Raw genomic sequence first — 17,238 nt, 5'->3', positions numbered from 1 at the left:
ACTGGGTGATGGGCATTAAGGAGGGCACGTGATGTGATGAGCTCTTGGTGTTGTATGCAACTGATGAATTACTGAACTCCACATCTGAAACTAATGATGTACTATATGTTGGCTAATTGAAATTAAATTAAAAAAATACATTTGGGGCAGCTGGGTGGCTCAGTGGTTTAGCACTGCCTTCAGCCCAGGGTGTGATCCTGGAGACCGGGGATCAAGTCCCACGTCGGGCTCCCTGCATGGAGCCTGCTTCTCCCTGTGCCTTGTGTCTCTGCCTTTCTGTGTCTCTCATGAATAAATAAATAAATTTAAAAAATCTTTTAAAAAATACATTTGTCAGACAGATAAAAAGTCAATTGGGAAAAAAGTATGTCTTCACAGCTTGTGTATTTAAGCAGCATTATAAATCAACTCAAATAATGACAGCCTTATATACATTTGTGTGTGAGAAAGTACCTACAAAATTCTTATTTGTTTAAACCATAGAAGCATTATTTATTGTCCACTCCGTGCCACATACATTTCTAGGAAATTGAGGTTCATCAGTGATCAAGAGTCAAACATGGTCTTCCTCAGAGACTCTCTAACATGTTTACATTTTCCATTCTTTGTATAAATATAAATATGAATATTGATATATGCTAAGGACATGGAGTTGGAATTTTCTTAGAAAACAATTCCCTTGACTAATGCAAAAAATTGACACAATTACAAATGTATAACCTAAGAATCATTCAACACTTTGCTTCATTTGAGCTATGAGTAGCAAATTTGAATCATTCATGTAAAGGACAATTGTTATCATATGACTCATAGGATAACATATGATTATTTCTCAAAACCTTTAGCCTTTCTCTTATTTCAAAGAATGGCTGTCTGTTCCTCAAGTCAGTTTCACTCTTTCAATATTCCTGGACTGCGTTTCTCTGCCTCCCTTGTAGTTAGGTTTGGCCATGTGAGTGAGTAAGTAAGCAAGTAGAATGTTGGCAAATGTGTGTGCACCAATTCAAGCCATGGCACATGTAAGTCTTCAATGAGAGGTCTTCCTTGTTGTCTCCCATCATGATGGCTTGATGTAAATGGGCCCAGTAACCCTGCAAGCCATGTTGAATATGGTGAAATCAAAATCTGGAAGGAGCATGAGGGCTGATTTTCCACTTGGAGGAGAGTCACCTGTGTAATAGGAATACCCATGTTAAGCTTTGATTTAGGACATTTTGAACATTACAGCAGCTAGAGTTACCTTTACTATTAAACTTCCCTCCATAATAGTGAAGAAAAGCAGAAGTGTCAATGCTTTGGGAAAAAAAGAGTTATTTCATAGTTTGGAATTGAATATTAAAATAGGGTTGGTTTCTCTAAAAATCTCTTCTCTTTTTTAAATATATATTTACTTTTTTTTCAGTTCTTTAAAAATTTATCTGCACTTCATCTAAAGGAAAAGAATGAGGACACAATAAGCAGATAATGACATAAGTAAATTTTCTATTATATTCTCTATAATTGTGTAAAACTCAGTCAAAAAAATTTTTTTTTGATAGAAACATTTAATTCATGGGGAATGATGGTCTTTTCAATAAGCAGTGTCTGGTCAACTCAGTATTCATATGGAAAAAACAAATCTTGACTCTTATCACACCGTTCACAAAAACCAGTTTGAGATCGATTGTAGACATAAAAGTGAAAGATCTTGGAGAGGGGAGATTTCTTTTTTTTCTTCTTCTTTTTCTTTCTTTCTTTCTTTTTTTTTTTTTTTGAGAGGGGATATTTCTTCAACAGAGCCCCCCCCCCCCCCAAAAAAAAACACCAATCTAAAGGGGAAAATGATAAATTAGAATATATTACAATTTACAACTTTTGTTCATCCAAAGACATCATTAACATAGAGAAAAGTAACTCAGAAAGGGAGAAGATACTTGCAAGACATCTATCTGAAAGAAGATTTGTATCTAGCAGGTACAAAGGATTCCTACAAATCAGTATGAAAAAAATACAGAATTCTCAATGGAAAAATGGGGCGAAATGCAATACTTGTAATTAGTGTAAGCAAGAATTAGACTATGATTTGAATCCACGGCAAGAAGATACAAGCAAGTTTTAACATATTAATAAAAAGAATCAATGGAATGATTAGGGTTTTTTAAATTAAAAAAAATTAATGTCAAAGATGGTGTGAGTCAATAGAAGTTTCAGAATTAAGTGGCAAAATTAATGAGTAATATTTTCAAAACTAGGTCATGTTGAGGGAGAAAAGCCCTGAAAATTTAATTTTGGAGTTTTGGATTTTATAAAGTAGTAATTGATAAAAACAAGTAACAGTGGATTTATAAAGAGCAAAACATATTTTTTTAGATTTACTTATTCACGAGAGACACACAGAGACAGGCAGAGACACAGGCACAGGGAGAAGCAGGGTCCCCACAGAGAGCCCATGTGGGACTCAATCAGGGATCCAGGATCATGCCCTGAGCCAAAGGCAGACATTCAACCACTGAGCCACCTAGGCATCCTGCAAAAAATATTTAGGACATTCTTTATTATTGTTTTGATTCTTGGACATTGTATCTGTTACTGGAAATGTCTGAAAAATGCACCATAAAGGTAAAGGTGGACAAGAACAAAGATTTTCCGGATGGGAGTAAATTAGATTTCAGAGGCTGAGAACTAGAGAGTTTGGGGTTGATTTATGTTAACACTTGAAAATGAATTATTAAGCAAATGGCTTGTGTGCTCTTAGAAAAGAAAATACTAACCATTAGCTAACATCTTTAGTAAGTTCAAGTCTTGCCAAATTAACCTGCTATTCTTTTTTAAAGGGTAATTAGGCTGACAGTTGAGGAAATTGACGGAGCCTTTATACATCTTAATGTAATCCAGGTATCTAACAAAGATTGCTTATACACAGGAAAGAATCATATGCTGTGTAATATCACCCTTAAGTGGAATTCTGTCAATTTATAAGTGGATGTGGGAGCAACTACTGCACAGCTAACTAAAGTTGGTGTGTGTGTGTGTGTGTGTGTGTGTGTGTGTTTCACTTAAGCTTACTTAGGAAAAAATTCCACATTCAGTGGAAAAAATCTTTATTTTGTTTGTATGAGAACATGACTATATATACAAATAATGTTTTGTAAAATTAGTGATTACTCAGTAATTTGTTTTAATAGTATATTGCAATTTATTTAAATGCCAAAATTCATAAGCAGCACACCAGAAACCAAGTGCCATTCTGGAAGTTAATCTGATAGAAATCTGTATATGTGTGTGTATACATACACAAACACATAAAAACACACCAGCTTTAGCAATAAGAAAATATATGATTCACAAATAAGCCATGATGCATACAAGTCTTACCTAACTGGAAAATCATGGACTAAAATACACAAAATTTTATACTACATATTGTAGAGGTAGCAAATAATCCCATATGATAATCTAATAATGATGATGCAAAATTTAAACTGTTGTGAAATGAGAAAGGAAGAATGATAGCAAATGAAAATTCATGTGATAACTTGGGACAAGAGTAATGCATAGTCAACAGTGGTTATTTTGAGCATTTCAGAATTTCCAAATATCTACATGTGAATTGATCTAGTAATCTTCTGTGTGACAAATCACCTCAAATCCAATGGCATAAAACAACAGTCATTTTATTATGTTCATGGAGTCTGTGTCAACAATTTAGATAGGGTCTGTATTTGTTTCCTAAGGCTGCTGTAACCAGTTATCACAAATGTGCTCACTTAAAACAGCTGAGAGTTATTCCCTTGCAGTTCTGAAGGCCAGAGGTCTAAAATCAGGGTTTGTGTAGAGTGGTGGTCTCTCAGAAGACCCTAGAAGGGAATCTATCCTTTACTCAATTTCCAAATGGAAAATCTAGACATGAAAAGCATAGTAATAGAACTGAAAATTTCACTAGATGAAATCAATAGCAAGTATGAGTTGGCAGAAGAAGGAATCCATAACCTTGAAGATAGACCAATAGAAATGATCTAAACTGAAGAGCAGAGAGAAAAAGACAAAGGAAAAATGAACAGAACTTTAGATATTCAGATGACATGTAGCTAAATACCTGGTCTTCATCTTAATGTGAATGAGAGTTCGTGAAGAAGAGGAGAAGGTGAAAGGCACAGAACATGGAAGACTCCTAACTCTGGGAAACGAACTAGGGGTGGTGGAAGGGGAGGAGGGCGGGGGGTGGGGGTGACTGGGTGGCGGGCACTGAGGGGGGCACTTGACGGGATGAGCACTGGGTGTTATTCTGTATGTTGGCAACTTAAACACCAATAAAAAATAAATTTATTATTACAAAAAAAATGGCCTCAATGGTCCCACATTAAATGAAAATCCTTAAATTATAAATATGTTAAGTTATCCCCAGGTAGAATAAATGCTAATTTAACATCGAAATGTCTTTTGTATATTAACTGATTCCTTACTCCATACATACTTTGTAGGTGCTACGAAACAAGACATTCTGACTTGTGTGTGCCATCCCACCCCAAACACAATTTAAAAAATTATTTTATTTTAACCTCAGGCCATGATGGTAGTTTTGGTTTTCACTTGCAATAAAATTATTACTAGCCCAAATGAATGAAGGGGAGTAGGAGGTTCAGGCTTTTAGTTATGGAATGAGTAAGTCACAACGATAAAAGGTACAATATATGGAATTTGGTCAATAACACTCTAATGGTCTCATGGTATTAGATGATGGTGATACCTATGGTAAAGCACAGCATAAGGTATAGAGTGTTGAATCACTATGTTGTACACCTGAAATTAATGTAACATTGTGTGTCAACTATAATTCACTAAAAAAGGTGAAAATGCAAGAAAACAATAGAACCTACCCATTAATTCAATTTCTTTTCTTTTCTTTTTTTTTTTCCATTTCTTTTCTTCTTCTTTATCTATAACAGGAACTGGCAAACTTGTTCTGTAAAGTGCCAGAGAGTAAATATTTTCAACTTTGTAGGTGGTACAGTCTGTGTTGTAACTGCTCTATCACTTTCATGTAAAAACCACCAGACAATATGTAACCTAATGAGCATGCCTTATTCAGATATAACATTTAAAAAAATAGAAAGCGGGCTAGATTTGGCATGGAGGCAGGCTGTAGTTGGCTGTACCCTGCCTGGTATAATAAAGGATGTGCTCCTTGGGTGGGAAGAAAGTCAAAAATTTTAGTCCTGAAATGACATGCCCTTATCAGAAAAAAAGATTGCAATCCACATAATTTTGAAAATCCTTATGTTATGTTTTCATATTATTAGGAAAAGCATACTTTACCCTTTAAAAGAAAAAAAAAATGATCAAATTTGAGAAACACTGACTTAAAGGAAGATCTCTGCTGGTGAACTATAAATTGAACTTTTTCTCCCCAGCAATTTGGCTAAATAATTTGGATGAAGTTACAAAAACCATCTTTCAAAATGGCAGAAAGCACAAAAACAGTAAAGATATCCTATATTCTGGAGAGGAGAACAATAATTCACAACAACAAAGCCATTAGAATGATTCCTTAAAAACAATTTAATGTGATGGGATATTTGCATAATATAATATTAGGTGAAAACAATAGGATAAAAAATACAGTAAAATCTCAATTTTGTGTACCAAATGTACAGGAGGAAAACACCAAATTATGAACAGTATAATATTATATCTGGTAATAACATTTAACTTTTTTGAGAATTTACTATTTGCCTGCCCTTTCTTAAGCAATTTATAAACTTATTTAATGCTCACAACTAGCTTACACAGAGGCTTTTATCTTCTTTTCTCAAAATGAGAAAGCTTAGGCAAATAAATTACTTGCTCAAAGTCCATATATAGTAATTTATGGATCTGTATTTAAATTTAGTTTCTGTTCTGGCTATAAGGGCAATGGTCTAATTCGCTAGGCTTAAAAACCAGAATTATGGCAGACTTTACTTTTATTCCCTGTGTACTATATATTTTTACATCTTTTATCTACCTTGAGAGTGTATTTTTTTTGAGAGTGTATTATTTTAATAACAAAAATACATTAGAAAATAAAGATAGGAATTGTTGATAATAGCAAATTGACTTTTGACAATCATTAATGTATTAAGATTACTGAATTTATGTTATCAAAAGAAATTCAATAATACAGATCTGGATGGAGTAATTTAGCTTAATAAATATTCATGTGAATTTGGTTGACAGAGCTCAATAAAAGCATTTATTTTCAACAGTCATACAAGCATGGGCTATGTCAACCTAAATGTAACATCTGTTATTTGGAATAGTGTTTTCAGTTCACAATAGTTCGTTACTAGTTTATGATGAGATAAGGAAAGAAATTGAGAGGAAAGCAATTTGAGTAATTTTATGTGAGATAAATGTAATAATATAGAGCTTATATTCTGTATCTTTTTTCAGTCCTTTAGTAAAAGTTTTAAACTAAACTTTTGTCTTCAGGACAGAGAGGGATAAAAGTCTAGTGGTATTTCATTAGAGATAGTATGAGAATTACTGACCTGAGAGGTACTCTGTGGTACTGGTTATACGTGTCATTGGTACTAACTCATAACTAGTGCTTTCAGAGAGGAGAAATTAGGATAATGGGGAACCTGGAAATGACATGGCTTGGTAAGTAGTGAGATGGAAATATAGCAATAGGTGGTTTGATTATTTTGGAATTCAAATAGGAAAACGAGTGAGTGCTCATTATGTTTAGAGAGAATTAGAACCAAAAGGTAGAAATTATTAGAAAAAGATTTTAGTCCAAGAATCAGGAAGAAGCCTAATTCTCAGAGGAGTGAAAAATAAATGTATTCTGCTATAAGATAAAAATATTCTGTAACATTGGAGCCATTCAAATAATTTCAGGGGATAACCTGAAAGACTTTTTGTATAAGACTGATTCTTAAAAGTTCTTGGCAAATTCCAAGATTCTGTGTCTCTCAAAATAGGATAAATAATTTGGTTTAGTAGTACTGTACTGGCTTAACACTGACCACAACTCTTATTGAGGTATGAAACCAATTGTTCTGCTGTCCGTGTAACTTCACAACTGTACTAATTCATTGGGTCAATCTCACTTTTGTGACATGTTTTGCTTCTCTTAGGTATAGAGTTTTAGCTGTTTCCTTTAAAAAAGTCACCTATCCTGAAGTGATATTATGTAATCTCCATACATTTTCTTCTTAAATCTTGATTTTTGTTTCACAATATGCTTTTGGCCTTGAGTATCCAGATATTTTTCTCAATGTTCTATCTCTGACTTTTACATGTGTATTCCAAAAGAACAAGACAGTCTTGGAATATACTTAGGAACTAACCATGAATTTGACAGCCCTAGCTATAACTAGGATAAAATGGAATATTATTTTATAGCCTGAAATACCCTCCTCTCTTCTAAACTCCCATAGGAATTTCTTTGTACTTTATTTTTGTCGTTGCATTATAGTCATCATTCTTCTACAAATATATGACACAGCTTCATTTTTTCTCTTCTTGCACTCTCCTGAAATCACAAAGCCTGTATAAAATTCATTTTTCACATAAGAGGTAGAAAGCTCCCCTCGAATGGTAAATGCTTCTTCCCTTGCAATTTTTACTGTTTTGGTACTCAATGTGACCCTAAATAGGTAGTGAATGTTCATTGAGCCCTCACTATGTTGAAGCTTTGTGCTAAACATACTGATTGTATCTCACTATTTATCCTTAGTCATGACTTCGCTCTGTCTCTAACATGGGCAAACCTGATGATTAACTAGACTTACTGTTACTAAAATGAAATTTATTTTTGGTTTTTGTGTGCCAAAACAGGGAGTTTGGATTATTTTGATTTGCCCTTCGGGAACCATCTATATTTAAGCCATTCTTACATATCTTATGCCTTTAACATCCTACAAGGCAGTGATTGTGTCATATTGTTATGTTTTCTTAATAGAATAAAAATCTCTTACATAAGGATGACTCAATAAACATTTATTTTATTAATTACTAACTCTAGCCTGATACACAGATGGGATATAAGATTCTCTAAGCCTACTAAAGAATTAGACTAGATGCAGAAACCACCCTTTTGTGGGTAATTCATAAAGTGGAACAAGGGATATGGAGCAGCAGTGACCATTTCTAAGAGTGGACCATTTAGTAAACAGAGTGTTTGTAAGACTGGGGATGCTTGTAAAATAATCCTGAGGCTGAGGTAGAAATTGGACTCCGCAATCGGTGTTCTCTTGTCTTGCTGCTAGTGCCAAATTTAGAGCAAAGGCTTTAGACTCTCACATGCTCTGGTTTCTGTTCTATTTACACAGCTTAATTTAGGGAACCATAAGCAAGTCATGTAATTGATCTGTTTCTCAGTTGCTTCATTGATAAAATGGAAGCAGTAATACCTACTTCAGAGTTGTGGTGAGGATTAAGTGAGGTAATCTGGGCCAAGCAGAAATGTAGTATCCAGCACCTAGTAGGCAATCAGTAAATAATTCTTCTTTTTTTTAATTTCATAGCTGATTCTGGAATCTTTATTTGGCTCTGATTCATTGTTCACCTATGATATTCCTGCTTATATAAATACTAATTCTAACATTTATGTTTTATTTTTAACCATGTCCTAACTTCTAAAATTCATCTGCACTTCTTGTCTTAGCGCTCTTTGTTGTTGTTGTTTGGCTTTGGGCACTCAGCTTCATAGCTATCCATTTCTTACAATTTCATCTCACAGAGTCCTCTCGAGAATGGAGAAAAAATACACACTAACACAAACATAATAAAACAAAAAAGATCTGACTTTTCTTTAGAGAGTTATCTTTTATTCACTTGAATATCTGACGAAATTCGCTTTCTCTATGTATAACGAATACTTTAACAAGCCTTAGCTAGCTTCATAAAAGTTTCTGTACTTTTTTCACAAGACTGTTTTACTAATCAGAAAATGATACAAACTGAATATGTTGTAATATCTTTATATTTATGCTGTTTTATCTCAATATTTTTCTGTTGCAGAAGGGTGATGATGACTCAGCCAGGTAAAATTTGCCAGCATGTGAATCTTAGATTTAATATAAATAAATGTCCTCGTTTATGTAGTTATATAATCACTGTAACCTGAAGTTATGGTTTTGTGGACTTGACCGCTGCTTTAGGTAGGTATTGTATTTCATAAATGAATAACTGTATAACATATTTAGCAATATGCCAAATTAAGGAACCTGAATATTAAATAGGTGTTCTTTAAGAAAGAGAAGATTTACAAAGTGCTATAAAAACTGGTAAGATAAGCCCACAAATCATTCTAGGTTTTCATAGATTTTAAGCATATCCAAAGATTATGTGCATTGAGAAATTACAATTTCTATTACTTACCAGTTTGCTTATTCTTACCACAAGGAGAGCCTCAAATATCAAGAATATTAAGCCTCTAAATGTAGTATGCATTTAAAATCTGAGAATAAAAAAGTATGGTGAGTAGATTAACAGTGGTATCTTTCTATACATTAAACTAATATGAGACCATAGTAAATTAAATATGTATATGTATCCTTAAGTAAGATTCATCAAAGAGCATCATAATAGGGATATTTTAAGAATTTACTCTATTTAGAAGTTCAACCTTAAGTTCAACTTCCAGGATAAAATCAATATGTTGGGACTTACACTTTACTAAATGAATGTAGCCCTTCATCACTGTGTAAGTATTTGCAGCTCACATATTTAACTGTTAAATTTTATATTTACAACAAGTGCATTAGAACAATCTGTCTCTGAGAGAAACCTGTGATTATTAAAAATGACATTTATCAGGAGATAAAAATACCAGACTAAATTAGTTATTAGTAATTTTAGTTGGACTTAGCTGAACAATTGTGCTATTAGCTAGGCTTCCTTATGCATCTACAGCTATCTGGGAGATGTTGATCTCAGAGAGCCTTGATTCAATGGCCGGCTCTTTTAGGCTAATCCAGACTTGTTTACATGGAGACATATTTGAACAGCAGCAAGAATACAAGCAACAAAATACCGGCATTTTTCAAATCTCCGCTTGCATTCCATTATGCCATATTCTATCCCATTGACCAAAGCAAGTCATATGACCAAGGATCTTAGTGTGATAAGGCTGCAGCAACCCAAAGTGAAGACACAGGATGGCATGAATAAGTTTGGGAGTATAACTATAATAACTTACTATAATGAGGTTTAATGAGGTCATTTACTATAAATAATCTCTTCACAATAAAATAGTTAAAACACAAAATATAAACATAACTTTTTCAGCTTGAATCTCATTTCAGCTTGAATTTGCTTGATGCCACAAATATGTGGTTTGTTTGATAACCTCACCCTGTAGCAACAAGCATTTTCTAATGACATATATAACTCCACATTGTTTGTAAGGAAACTTGAATCTTTTTTCTTCCCTCCTTCCCTGCCGTCCTTCTTCACTGACCTCTCAGAAAATTAAATCATGTGTAATGTGCTTCTTCTGACATAAAATGAACTTGACACAACAATCCACCAAACTAAACAAAAAATTAAAACTCTCAAAACTTTACCAAAAATTAGGTATTTCCAGAGAAAGTTTACATATAACACACATTTTGCATACTCACATTTCAAAATTAAGTTTTTTAAAATTAGTTTCAGAGGTAGAGTTTAGTGATTCATCCGTTGCATATAATACCCGGTGCTCATTACATCATGTGCGCTCCTTAATGCCCATCACCCAGCTACTACACCCCCCCACCCCCCACCCCTCCAGCAATCCTCAGTTTGGTTCCTTTAGTTAAGAATCTCTTGGGGTTTGTCTCCTTCTTTGATTTCATCTTATTTTTCTTTCCCTTCCCCTATGTTCATCTGTTTTATTTCTTAAATTCCATGTATGAGTGAAATCATATGATACTTGTTTGTCTCTGACTGACTTATTTCACTTGGCATGATACCCTCTAGTTCCATCCACATCACCACAAATTGTAAGATTTCATTCTTTTGGATGGCTGAGTAATATTCCATTGCATACATATACCACAATATCCATATCCACATCCATTCATCTGTCCATGGATATCTAGGCTCTTTCCATATTTTGGCCATTGTGGACATTGCTGCTATATACATGAGGGGGTCATGGGCCCTTCGAATCACTGTATTGGATCCTTTAGATAAATACCTAGTATGACCCAGCAATTCACTACCAGATATGGGGATTCCTCAAAATTAAGATTTCTAATGTGAAATTAAGATCTATACCAAACAAATTCCAGAATTTGGAAATTGTAGATAAATGTTCATATGGTGACTGTTGAGTGACAACTCCTTATTAATGTTTGGGGTTTGGTGAGGTAGAGCTCATTAAGTATCTTTGCTAGTCTTTATATAAATAGTACCTTCTACCACCCTCTGTCAGCACATTCTTCCTCTCATACTTGCAAAGCAGCTTCTCAATAGTTCCTCTTTTTCTGATCTTCATTTATTTACAAATAATGCTCACTGTTTACTGACCAGAAGATTGGGGGAAAAATCTGTGAGTGAAGAGATAACAAGAATTGTAATTCAAGGGGATAATAAGGTCTCTTGAGAAGATTTTTAGGTTAAGTAAACTGAGAGTGTCTGTAGGCAAAAGAAATGAATCAGGAGAAGAGTGAGGCTTTGCAAGAAAAAAGGGTGTAATTATGGGATAAGTTTCCAGGGAGCATAGAAATTATTCTTGGAAATAGGACAGGCTTCTTCCTCTATTGGAGAAAAAGAAGGTAATACAAGTATAGACTGAAGAACAAAGCTTTGCAAGAGAGCTGAGTGTGATGTAAAAGGGACATGTTACATTGGAAGGAAAGACATTTTTCTTGCTCATGCATCTTTGTAAGATCAAAGGTAGAATCACTTACTTAGACTGAAAGTCCAGTTAATTTCAGTTCATCTCACATTATTTGAGCATCTCTTTTGTGACAAGAAGCCTCATATGTACTGTGATCCAATGAGGAACAATGAACAATCTTTGTTTTGAAAGATGTAGCAATCTAAGTGGTAAACAGTCACATAGACCCAATGTAATGTTCATAGGAGAGTTCTCAGAGAAGACGACCCCTAAACTTATCTTTTTAAATTTATTTATTTGAGAGGGAGAAGCGAGGAGGGTGGGGGGAACTCATGAGCAGGGGAGGGGCAGAGGGAGAGGGAGAGGGAGAGAGAGAATCTCTAGCAGACTCTCCGCTGAGCACGGAGCCTGACATGGGGCTCAATCCCACGACCCTGAGTTCATGACCTGAGCCAAAATCAAGAGGCAGATGCTTAACCTACCGAGCCACCCAGATTCCCCTAAGCTTGATTTTAAAGAATGTCTAGACATTGACCATAAGAAAATAGGGAAAGAAGTTCCAAGTGAAGTAAATCAGCCAAGACGGACAGATAAATGTTCATTATTGATAGAAGTGTTTCTCAATTGTTTTTCACCTATTATCCCTTTGATGAACATGAAAAATGTTCACATCCCATTTCCAATAATGCTGAATGGCCTCCCACCAATGAGGAGTCAGTTTTCTAGTATAAAACCTGAAATTTCTTAGTGGTAAAACTCTGCTGAGCAGATTGAACTGCAAATAGGAATAATGTGCAATTCTTTTCATTAGCAATCCTGCAGGAGGTGAATGCTGAGGAGACTGGAGGCAGTAGAGTATAAATAGAAAAAGGGTAAAACTAAGGTTAGCAAGACTCCTACTTTTTACCCAGAGGAGCCATAGATGACTGGAAATGGCTCTGAGACAGTAAACTAAAGTGCTTAAAATTTTCTACCAATTGAATTCCAATATATCTCTAATGAAATATCCATTGATTAGAATAAACAAACACATAGGAACTGCATTCTCTGTTCTGCATGTTTCAGAAAAATGTTTGTACCAGGATTCTTTTATCTGCCCATAAGAAAAGCCCAACAACTTGTATTGAATTGCTCCTTTGGCTGTCAAACAAACAAAACCCCAGATTTCCAAGTTCCTGTTAATTAAATGATTTTAGGAGCTATTTGGGTAATCAATTTAATCTTCTCTAAAAGCTACCCTTTTAATGATAATCTCAATAGGGGAATAAAGCCAGTTTCGATTAAACATATTTATTCATAATATCATAAAATCATTCTTATGTCATTCAAATATTCCATAGTTATATATTCTTACATTTAACAATCCATTCTTAATACCTTTAGGTATATTTTACAGAAGGAGTGAATATCTGGCCTAAATGGTTCATGGAGCTTACCTGTCATATCTGAGACCCCAAGGGTTGCAACATTGAAAATGGAAACCTGGTTAGGTTGAGAAATTTTCTTGATTGTTTTAATACTAATTCTTTTCACTCTCCTACTTAAAACAATGATTGTTTTAGTATCTATGTTGAAGAATTCACAAATCAAATTTGAATTTTGGTAATCTATCTTAATTTTCACCTACTCAATATTGCTCTCCTGTCTGGAAGTCATATAAAATGTAAGTAGGATCTTGAACTTTGAAATGAGACAACCTGGGTTTTGGTTGTGTAAATTTAGGCAAATTTTAAATAATGCCTTAAGCTTCGTTTGTTTGCTTTTTTTCTTGCTATCTCTCTCTTTTGCCTTTTTATATATCTATCCATCCATTTACCTATCTATCCTTATTTATAAAATTGATATAATAGCACCTACTTTGGAGGGTTGCCATCAAGATTTATGAGATCAGGCACAAAAATATTTTTTAATTTGTTTTGTTTTGTCTTGGCAAGAATAGAGTTTCAATGAATGCTAGCTGTTCATAATAAAATAACACTGAACTTTGCTTTCTAGGCAAGCATCTCCTCACTTGGTCCTGAACGTATCTTTGTCTCTCTTGATCGCCATTTCCTTGTGCATGACTGCTGCTTTTTATTTATATTATAATCCCCGACTGAAGACCCACCCCAAACCCCACCTGTTCCATGAGACTTTGTCCCAACAATGCAGAATACACAAATTTCTGAACATGGATGTCAATTTTATCAATACTCTTTGGTCCTTAATTGGAGTCATGGCCCTCTATGGTGTGCTGATTTTTCTCCTGTAGATATTCTTTTCCTGAAGCGATTTAAAATTCTTAGACCATAAATTACATTAACAAAAGACAACAACAACAACAAAAACCAAATACTAGCAACCAAAATAACCTTGCTCCACAAGATACATCCAGAATGTATTTTAAGCTTTTAGACATTTACTGACTATTTGAATGGCTGTCTTAGAATACTAGAAATGACTCTCAAGTTCAAAGGGGGTATTGAATATATGAAATGCAATGTATTTTTTTCCTTAGCATTCTTGTCAGTTAAGCCTTTTATTGGTGTAGAAAGGTAGGCTTTACATCACAGGATAAAAACAACTTTAACTCCCCCAAGTTGGGTGCTGCATTTTCATGTGGGGCCTCCTACTAATTTAATTGTGGCAGTAGAGCTGATAATAAAGATGGGCAGCGGCTGGTTTTCTTTTGCTGGCTTGCTTCAGATCTCCTTTTATTACCTATCGTTGCCTAGCAACAGATAAGGTTGTGCTAAGGCCAGCCGATGCCATCTAGGCTCTTCCCTGTGCTATAATTTTGAATGTTTATTCATTAACCATATTTCTTTGATGTTCACATAAAGACCCATATTAGTGGAAAAATGGGAAAAGAATGATTTGGCTAATGGAACAGCCACATATAATTTTAATAATATAGAGTGAGTTTGTTTAAAAAATGTGCTGAGTAAACTTCTTTGATAATTTGAAGAAAAATAATTTGGTGGTGACTTGCTATAATTTAAAAAGAAGTGGAAGTGATTTCTCTATAGGTGGCTTCTTTCAAATTGCAGGTTTAAAGGTGTCTGATCACAGTAAGGAACTAATTGCCTGGTCTTAACTAGACTTACTGCTGTAAAAGATCTTGGAAACATTTCTTCTCCTGGTGTTTGTATCACCTTGAGCTTCATTTTAATGATGCCTTGCTCTTTTTGTATTGAACCTCATTTCAACAGAAAATGTAAGCTATTTTCACTTTTATTTTTTAAAAAAGTTGTATATAAAAAGTTTGAATCGGCTGAAAGGAGCTTCTCATTTGTTCTAAAATTCTGCTTAGAGAGGTAGATTTATCTTGTTAATTTTTTAACACTTAATAATACTTTGTGACAGCCACTATCTCTAATAGCTCTGTGATATTTTCCTTTTTTAATCTCAGAAATATAATTACCAGTGCCATTGGAGTATTATTATATAACTCTGTTGATGGAGAACCATGAGAATCTCAAATTTATGTAATCCAAATTCTAAAATTAAGTTTAAGGCGTTCTATATAGTTTTATAACTAATTCTTCCACCTACCCAAAATTTAAATTTAGAATGAATAAAATCAGTTTGAAATGTTTAATATTAAAAAAATAGCTGGATTCTAATTCAATTCAACACCCTCTACTGTATGTTTGTTGTGTTTATATGACTAAGCAAGATATTTTAGGTCTTGCAAATATGAACAAGACATAGTCTTTGTTTTTAGGTTATTGATGATATATGAAGGAGATAATAGTCATGCAAGTGAGTATGAAGCAATGTAGAATGTAATTACAAACAGAAACTTATGCAGATATAAACATATGTACTAGGTCCATTCAGGAGACAAAAGGGTTTAAGCATGTCAAGGATAATAATACTCAAACTTGCACCCTGGACCAATCAACAGCATTGGCATCATTTGAAAACTTTTTAGTAATGCAGATTCTTGGGACTCGTTTCAGATTACAGACTCAGAAATTCAGGTATAGAGTCTGACTGACTGTTTTCACAAGCCTTCTGGGTGACCCTGATGCATGATAAAATTTGAGAACCAAAGTTAAAGAGTTAAGTCATGCAATTAGGTAGTCACTAGCCACATGTTGCTACATAATTTAAATTTAAATTGAATAAAATCTGGATTTCAATTCCTCAGTTGGATTAGCCTCATTTCAAGTGTTCGGTAAGCATATGGGGCCAGTAGCTGCCTTATTGGACAGAACAGATGTAGAATATTTCCATCATTGTGGAAAGTTTTATTGAACAGCATTGCTCTAGAACATGGCGACTTCATGGGAGATTATTGAGAAATGGAAGAAGGTAGATTTAGCTCACATTATAGAGACATTTAAATGTACCAGTAAGGAATTTGAGTCATATCTGCTATCAGAAAAGAATGATATATATAAATATATATATATACACACACACACACATATTTATTTATTTATTTATTTATTTATTTATTTATTTATTTATAAAAGGACTTAAGAAGCCAGGGGTGTCTGGATGGCTCAGTCGGTTAAGTTGCTACCTTTAGCTCAGGTCATGATCTCGGGGTCCTAGGATCAAGTCCTGAGTCAGGCTCCTTGCTCAGTAGGGAAGCCTGCTTCTCCCTCTTCCTCTCCTGATCCTCTTGGTTGTGCTCCCTCCCTCACTCTCTCTCTCTGTCAAATAAATAAATAGAATCTTTAAGAAAAGAAATAAAATGAAGAGGATGTAAGAAGCCTGGACTTTGTTTATGGAACATCACTCTTGAAGTCAGGTGTCTGATGCTTCCTACTGAGGGAAAACAGAGGAAAGCAAATACCAGGAAGACTTGTACTGAGACTGTAACAGTGGAAAGGGAAAGGAGAAAATGTGTTGATAAAACATTGAAAAGACAGATCCAGTAGGAACTGATTATCTTTGAATAGGAGTTAGAGAAGTAGAAAACTTGGCCAAGAATGGATTTTAAGTGAATAATTGGGACAAGATTGATGCTGTTAACAATGACAAGGCAATAGGAACACTAGTAGTTTATCAGATTATGTGAAACAAGATCATGGATTTGTCATGGAATTGTTTTAATCCTGTAGTTTTTATATTCATCCAGAAATTTTCTTCATTACTCTTTTTTTAAAGGTTTGTTTATTTAAGAGAGAGAGAGAGAGAGAGAGAGAGAGGAGAGCACCAGCATGAGAGCTGTAGGGGGAGGAGCAGAGGAAGGGAGAGTCTTAAGCCGACTTACCACCAAGCATGGAACTGGACATGGGACTCCATCTCATGACCTTGAGATCAAGACCTGAGCTGAAACCAAGAGTCCTATGCTTAACTATCTGTCTCACCCAGGTACCCTTCATTACTCTTATAACACAGGTTCATCCTTTACTTTCCTTTGTTATCTACTGATTTTTTTGGATAACCACTTTTGGTGAGAAAAATGAACATTTCACCATGGATTATTCTGAGTGTTTTTCAAAAAT

The 17,238-nt window shown here is 34.4% G+C and overlaps 1 long non-coding RNA gene across 1 annotated transcript in view; it reads right to left on the bottom strand.

The window, feature by feature from the left end:
- Positions 1-259: 259 nt before the first annotated feature.
- Positions 260-17,238, bottom strand: part of LOC106559683 — a 47,309-nt gene continuing 30,330 nt past the window's right edge. The window contains exons 2-5 of the long non-coding RNA XR_005369357.1: positions 11,367-11,501; positions 9,349-9,427; positions 4,857-4,942; positions 260-1,170 (exon numbers count right to left, since the gene is read on the bottom strand). This is a non-coding gene — a long non-coding RNA (uncharacterized LOC106559683). The remainder of the gene's footprint in view (positions 1,171-4,856; positions 4,943-9,348; positions 9,428-11,366; positions 11,502-17,238) is intronic.

The sequence above is a fragment of the Canis lupus genome, chromosome 14 (genome assembly GCF_011100685.1).
Source record: "Canis lupus familiaris isolate Mischka breed German Shepherd chromosome 14, alternate assembly UU_Cfam_GSD_1.0, whole genome shotgun sequence".
In the NCBI taxonomy this organism is placed as follows: domain Eukaryota; kingdom Metazoa; phylum Chordata; class Mammalia; order Carnivora; family Canidae; genus Canis; species Canis lupus.
The sequence above is the reverse complement of the archived record's forward strand: the minus strand, read 5'-3'. Positions and strand labels throughout refer to the sequence as shown.